Here is a 7475-nt window from a genome sequence, read left to right as displayed (position 1 = left end):
TGGTAAGATTAGTAGCACTGACTTTAATTTATACAGATTTTAATAAAATAAAATAAAATTTCTGTAGTCACTCTATACAGTAATCAGAATCGAATAAGAATAATTATTGTAAAGGATTTAATAATAAAACGCACGTAAATAAATATTAAAATTATAATAAGTAATTGTAATGTCTTTAAAGGAATATTCCGTGTTCAATAAAAGTTAAGATTAATCGACAGCATTTGAGGCATAATTTTTTTTTCCCCCAACTTGGAAAACCCAATTCCCAAAATGGTGCGTTCACATACAATGCGAAGCGAACGTTTCGCGTGGCGTGATTACGTACAAAGTCAATGCAAAGATGCGAATAGATGCGAACAGATGCGAATTTGCGCTGGGCGGCGCAAATGAAGCGAATGGCACGACTCGATCTAACGAAATCGCTTCATTCGCGTATTCGTGCGAGTTGAACATTTTCAACGGGAGCGAGAAATCCGCATGACGCGTTGTCGCGAAAGCCTATCAGCATTGAGATATCCGGAAAGTTGGACTTCCTGGTAAGTTCTGTAAATATGCGCGTCTACTTGATTCCAGCTATTGGTCGTACTTTACTATGAACCAAGTTGTAGAAGCCCCTCCTCCCGTCCTTATCCGGAAGAGAAGCGGGAATACTCGTGGGTTTGCGTTACTCGTGCGAACGCCAGTTTAAACACACATTTTCCAATCAAGCTTTTAAAGGGGTCATGACATGAGAAACCAAATTTGCCTTGATCTTTTGGTATATAAGAGGTCTTTGTATCATTAAAACGTCCTGCAAGTTTAATATTTTAAGGCGTCCTCCCCATTCTAAACGAATCATTTATTTAATCAAGCTCAAAATACAGCTCGTTCTGGATTCATGGTTAGAAGTGACGTGTCGGTTAGAAGTGACGTAACAGCGTTTGCATATGACCGCCTCCAGCACAAGATAACTACGCTTTAAGCGCAAGACAACTACGCTCATTTCAGTATCGCCGTGCGCCTCACAAGTGTTCAGTCGATGGACAGCGAGCTCTGACAGAGACTACTTGTGCACAGGAAAATTACGATGCCACACAGATGTGCTGTTCCTGGCTGTGGTCAAACAAAACCTCTGAATAAGCTGCCGAAAGATCCAGACGTCAGGGAAAAATGGATGCAGTTTATTTTTTGCGGACGTCCCAGTCACGGCAGTGTTAACTTAAGCGTTTGTTCTGTACATTTTAAGGATGACTGTTTTGAGAACAAATCTCAATATGATGCTGGCTTTGCCAGAAAACTGTTGCTCAAAGATAAGTCCGTGCCGACTATTCTGGGAACAACGACGACGCAAAACTGTAAGTAATCTATTTTAAACTTTAAACTACTTTTTAAAGCGCAATTTCATTCATTATGAATAATCACAGTGTTTTTACTTAGTTTACTTGCATATTGTTCTGGCTGGAGGCGTCAATAATTGATACATAGGCACTGACGTTAGCCAATCATAACAGTGGGCGTTAACACTGAAGTCTTAAATGGAAAACGCCCCCAAAACAGACTGTTTGAATCAGAGGATGAGAAACAGGGTGGGAAAAGGTCATAAATCACTAGATTTTAAAAGTTTTTCTTAAAAAAAATATATTAATACTATAATTGCACCTAAGGGAACATAATAATACAATAAAAAAACCATGTCATGACCCCTTTAAACTCGCGCAAGCAAATCGAGGCTGAACATTTTCAGCACCATAAGTCCTCGTGTTGGCATAGTGACTCGGCTCAATCCAGGTGGCGGAGTACTGAATCACGAATTAGCTGCCTCCGCATCCAAGACGTCAATCCACGCATCTTATCATGTGGCGTGTTGAGCGTGTTGCCACGGAGATATAGTGTGTGTAGAGGCTTCACGCTATTCTCCGCGGCATCCACTGACAACTCGCCACACGCCCCATTGAGAACGAACCACATTGTAGCGACCACGAGGAGGTTACCCCATGTGATAGTGGAGAGGTGGTGGCGTAGTGGCTAAAGCACATAACTGGTAATCAGAAGGTTGCTGGTTTGATCCCCACAGCCACCACCATTGTGTCCTTGAGTAAGGCACTTAACTCCAGGTTGCTCCGGGGATTGTCCCTGTAATAAGTGCACTGTAAGTCGCTTTGGATAAAAGCATCTGCCAAATGCATAAATGTAAATGTGACTCTACCCTTCCTAGCAACCGGGCCAATTTGGTCGCTTAGGAAACCTGGCTGGAGTCACTCAGCATGCCCTGGATTCGAACTCGCGACTCCAGGTGTGATAGTCAGCGTCTTTACCACTGAGCTACCAGTTTTTAGGTGAAATGCGTCCTCAGTATGTTTCTCGTGAGATTCACCCAAAAGAGATATGCACAGAATTTGTATTTAGTGTGTGTGCAGTGACATTTTGTGACTACATTTCAGCAGGTGTGTCTAAAGTAGTGTGTTTACAGTATTATGTTACAGTGTAATTACAAGTAAAGCAATTATCTATAAATACATTTTGTCTAATTGCACTTATAAGTGTAGATATGGGACTCCTGTTATTAATGAGCCATGCACAAATTGTCCTCCCCGAAATCCTTCCCTACAACCAGCCATAACTTAGCGTCCATAACGGGTAAAACAGATATGCAAACATTAATTTAACTGGCAGCTACAAAACAGGATCATGTCCATTTGCGTTCAATATCCCGCAAAAACACACACGTACAGTAGCATCAGTGTTAGTTGTGACTTCTTGGTTCCGGGCTAATTTAAAGCCAGAAAAATCAAACCGTCCAATCAAGCAAGATCAGGGGGCGCAGCTTTAAAAGAATTTGTCATCGATCGCGAAAGTGAGGTCGCGTGACGTCGTCTGGGTTGATAAAAACGGAGATGGATTTCCCGGATTCTCCGTGACCAGCTGCTGGAGTTTCTTGGCGAGTCGGTCATCCGGTGGCTGGTCGTTACCGGGTCCGACAGCGGCGAAGGCAGGTTTGAACTTCCACCGCGCCATTGAAGCTCGAGAGTGAGGCGAGACGCAGCTTTGGTGTGCTCGATGGCGCTCCGCAAGTGTTCTGCGGGGTCGGAACGCACGGACGACAGCTTGCGCCGCATGCAACATGGCCATATCGTCGCTCAGGTGCTCTAACATGTTGCATTGTGGGATAAAGTAATTGGGGCAGGTCTTATTGACCAGGCAGTGCTGCAAGTCGTCGATCAAACCCAACAGGAAGTGAGCGGCGTAGTCTTCCTGCCCCAAGTACGTGTGCGGCAGGCGGTCACAGGCCCAGAGCATTAGCGAGCGCAGGTGGTATGGGCTAATAGCTTTGGGTCGAGATAGTAGCTTGATAATGAGAGCTTTGCATGCCTGGTACGCCTGCATCAGACTTGCGGAGATGCATTTCTTTAGTTGCACCTCGCTACGTGCAAACGACAAGCGCCACTCGTTTTCCTTCTGGCCTGTGGAAGAGCAGGCAGGAAGCAAATAAAACCCGCTAATAACTTCCTCTTCCGTGATCTTCCCATCCCAAAAATGGTTCTCCATCAACCAACTCTGGGCCACCGCCGGCCAGCCTTTGAACGACACCACCGGAACCACGTCGTACAACATTCGGCTGCCTCCGACGCCCAAGATAATGGAGATCACCGTTCCGTTTCGCTCCACCTTCTCGACACGTGGAACTCCACGCTGCGGTTTCTTCTGAATCTCCGCCAGAACCACGCTGATGGATTCGTAGAACCAGTCGGCCACTAGCGTGGGAGAGAAGAAGTAGTTGGTGGTGCCATTAATGTGGTCGACTACGGTGCAACAGTCCTTCCACTTGCTAATGGTTCCCTCGTCAAACAAACGCAAGCTGAGCCAGGAATGGCATAGCGCAGAATGGCGCATGTCCAGCGTGACGGGCTGGTTTCGGTCGTGAAGTTTGAGTGCAGGCACCAGTAGCGTAAAGTCCATGTCGTAATCCGCCCCACGGGCGTAAACCGTCAACTGGTCCAGGTCCATGTCGACCACGCCCTCTCTTACCCCGCCTGACAACAGCAGGTACTCGTTGGCAACTGGAAGTTTCTGGTCCAGCTTTTGCACCATGCCTGTGAACAGGAAATGTCATAATCAGTGCAAGACAAAAACAAGCTTTATGGCACCATCTAGTGGTTATTTTCGGAATAAAAATTGGTTTCAATGTTTATATCGATCTATTTAAAATGCCGGTGACTCTTATGTTGGGATAAATGACTTATTTTAATCAAGTAACAGTGACAGGAATGATTATATGGAGTGGTGGTGGCGTAGTGGGCTAAAGGAAATAACTGGTAATCAGAAGGTTGCTGGTTCGATCCCCACAGTCACCACCATCTCTCAAATCACCATTACAGTACATTTATGTCCACCACCAAATATATATATATATTTCTGTGTGTTTTCATATATGCAGCCTGCTCTGACAGTATAAAGATCTCATTATTTTACATTAAAAGCTATTATGATGTCATCTTTAATGTTTCACCTATAATAAGTTATAATCTTTATTATTTAAGCGGTGTTATTGTACTACATACAGTAAGTTTGAGTCTATTAAATTAAGATTATTAGTTGAAACAACAATATTACTGTATTAATAGCAAATCTGAGTTAAATCTACTTGCACCTATAGCTTCATTAAAGAGTTAAGTTCTTTCTATATGAACTTAAATACACACGTTTAGGAGATGCCGTTACTCAGCTCAATTGAGGGAACTCAACTTATGTGTTTCCAGCGTCGGAGAAGTAAAAGCTTTCATTCTGTGCTGGAAATGACGCTGATGAAATGATATAATATAAATGGCAGACTCTTTTTTTCTTGCTAAGGCTAATTTCATAGCTAGCATTTGATGTATCCTAAATACACACAATTAAATAATATTTTAATTTTTTTTGCATGATTTGGTCCATTATTACCAAAGGAACAGCTTGATGACAGCGTCATATAAACATATCCTGCTCACAAGTGATATTTCCCTTGATTTGTTATTGTTTTGTCTCATATTTCATCTCAAACATGTTTTTCAATGACACTTTTGTCCACTTGGTTAAGAAGTACTATAAACTTTTGAAAAAACTTCATTAGGGGGTCTGGGTATCTCAGCGAGTGACGCTGACTATCACACCTGGAGTCGCAAGTTCGAATCCAGGGCGTGCTGAGTGACTCCAGCCGGGTCTCCTAGGCAACCAAATTGTCCCGGTTGCTAGGGAGGGTAGAGTCACATGGGGTAACCTCCTCGTGGTGGTGATTAGTGGTTCTCTCAATGGGGCGTGTGGTGAGTTGTGTGTGGATCGTGGAGAGTAGCATGAGCCTCCACATGCTGTGAGTCTCCGCGGTGTCATGCACAACGAGTCACGTGATCAGATGCGCGGATTGACGGTCTCAGACGTGGAGGACACTCAGAGTTGAGGCGAGTAACCACGCCACCACGAGGACCTACTAAGTAGTGGGGAATTGAGCACATCTTGATATAAACCAGATTTGTATCACCTCGGATGTCCTTATTTGCCAATAACCCATATACCGAAAATAAATGAAGGCCTGATAAAAAGTTTAGAGTTCCGGATTAATGTGATCTTCATGTTACTAATGATAAAAAAAAAAGGTAAATAAGTCCAAATCAAGCACATGAAAGTTGAAGAAACACCTTGAATAATTATATGCAAGCTCAACTTCTCCCAATTGACTTGTGACGTCACATAAAAATGTTTTATTTTGGTTTGCTTGTATAATTGATCGAATGATTGTTTGTATAAACGCCATTAATATGATTATTTTGATACTCGATTAATCGAGCGATTAATCGTTAACTCTTAACCGATTATTCAGCTTGTGCCCCGACTTTAAATGTTGTATTAAGAGGATAACATCGTCTTTTAAAACACCTCTAAATGATATTCACTGTATTAAAGACACAAATAATTACATTTAATTCAGTAACGATAATAATTGCAAAATAAATCCTCTTGTTATCAAGTGTTTTTGTTTTTTGTCCATTTAAAAACATCGAAAAATCCTTCAAACAAGACACATTTACTTGAGAAACAAAGTGAGTTTGTTGTTTTGTGAGTTAAAGATCGATTGAAGTGAACAGAAAAGTGAGACAGGAAGTCTTCAGCCCATTATACGTTTTTGTTTTTCAATATAAATATGTAAAACTCGTTTAAAACTGCGTACATTTAATTTAGCAGCTGTACTGCAGAAAAAAAAAGTGTTATCTGAGAATGTTGAATATAATATTAAAAAGTCGGGGCACAAGCTGAATAATCGGTTAAGAGCTAACGATTAATCGCCGAATAATCATTTGATTAAGCGATTATAAAAATAATCATTAATTGCAGCCCTATTGTAAAACAAGCCAAAAAACAAAAACTTATTTTGTTGCACTATATTATGGGCTACCCTTAGATCCATTTTTAACTCACAAAATAGAGCTCACTTAAATAGAGCTGCGTATCCCCGAGTTCCTTCAAGATAAGATACACACCACAACACACATTTCGAATCAATATGTTGTGAACCGCGCGCGTGAGGGGAATGTGCGTCCCCATGACATTATTTATTTATGTATTTATTATCCCATTTTCTCCCCAATTTGGAATGCCCAATTCCCACTACTTAGTAGGTCCTTGTGGTGGCGCTGTTGCTCGCCTCAGTCCGGGTGGCGGAGGACGAGTCTCAGTTGTCTCCGCTTCTGAGACCGTCAATTCGCGCATCTGATCACGTGACTCGTTGTGCATGACACCGCGGAGACTCACAGCATGTGGAGGCTCATGCTACTCTCCACGATCCACACGCAACTCACCACACGCCCCATTGAGAGCGAGAACCACTAATCACGACCACGAGGAGGTTACCCCATGTGACCCTACCCTCCCTAGCAACCGGGCCAATATTGTTGCTTAGGAGACTCACAGCATGTGGAGGCTCATGCTACTCTCCACGATCCACACGCTAACTCACCACACGCCCCATTGAGAGCGAGAACCACTAATCACGCACCACGAGGAGGTTACCCCATGTGACTCTACCCTCCCTAGCAACCGGGCCAATATGGTTGCTTAGGAGACTCACAGCATGTGGAGGCTCATGCTACTCTCCACGATCCACACACAACTCACCACACGCCCCATTGAGAGAACCACTAATCACCACCACGAGGAGGTTACCCCATGTGACTCTACCCTCCCTAGCAACCGGGCCAATTTGGTTGCTAAGGAGACCTGGCTGGAGTCACTCAGCACACCCTGGATTCAAACTCATGTTACGGTAAAGAAGATCAAAGTTGACTTTGACAACAATTTTTTTTTATTGTCGATGTTGTCGATAACGCCGACTAATCATTTCACCCCTACTCAGTGCAACAGGGAGGAATAATACAATAGTGCCCACCAACACTCTTCCTGTACAAACACAACGAACATTCCTGGCAGCCAACAGACACTTGAACAAAACAAACCCTCGACTAAGA

At 43.2% G+C, this 7475-nt stretch overlaps 1 pseudogene; it reads right to left on the bottom strand.

Moving 5' to 3' along the window:
• Positions 1 to 2808: 2808 nt before the first annotated feature.
• LOC127642837 (nucleotidyltransferase MB21D2-like) overlaps positions 2809 to 7475 on the bottom strand; it is a 7600-nt pseudogene continuing 2933 nt past the window's right edge.

This window comes from Xyrauchen texanus, unplaced genomic scaffold (genome assembly GCF_025860055.1).
Source record: "Xyrauchen texanus isolate HMW12.3.18 unplaced genomic scaffold, RBS_HiC_50CHRs HiC_scaffold_89, whole genome shotgun sequence".
NCBI classification, from domain to species: Eukaryota; Metazoa; Chordata; class Actinopteri; order Cypriniformes; family Catostomidae; genus Xyrauchen; species Xyrauchen texanus.
The sequence above is the reverse complement of the archived record's forward strand: the minus strand, read 5'-3'. Positions and strand labels throughout refer to the sequence as shown.